This window comes from Octopus bimaculoides, chromosome 22 (genome assembly GCF_001194135.2).
Source record: "Octopus bimaculoides isolate UCB-OBI-ISO-001 chromosome 22, ASM119413v2, whole genome shotgun sequence".
NCBI classification, from domain to species: Eukaryota; Metazoa; Mollusca; class Cephalopoda; order Octopoda; family Octopodidae; genus Octopus; species Octopus bimaculoides.
Genome location: NC_069002.1, coordinates 6,559,725 through 6,560,152, shown reverse-complemented (window position 1 = coordinate 6,560,152; position 428 = coordinate 6,559,725).

Sequence of the window (428 nt, the reverse complement as noted above, 5' to 3'; positions counted from 1 at the left end):
ATATATATATATATATATATATATATATATACATACATATACGATCCAGAGATCCGAGTGTAGGGTTTTTGTAAGCTTCATGCAGAGCAGTAAGCGCGGCAGAAATAATGATCAATAATCGGATACAATAACAATGTATTGACCTCGGGATGTTTACAGACTTGATCCCATATAGAAGTTACGAAGAAATTCAACAAGCTGATGGCTTCTATACAGCTCAGTGATCAACTACCGAGATGAACTCACCACGATTCTGCAGTTGATATAGAAAATCCTTCAGGTAAACTAAGCCTGATGATTAGTCATGATACGATTCATTCGATAACAATTGTATCATGAACTTCAGCTTGTTATCAAAACGTATCTAGCCTACATTTTTCCCGTTTCAGTGACTCAACTTGGATAGTCATGTATGAATGTATGTGTAT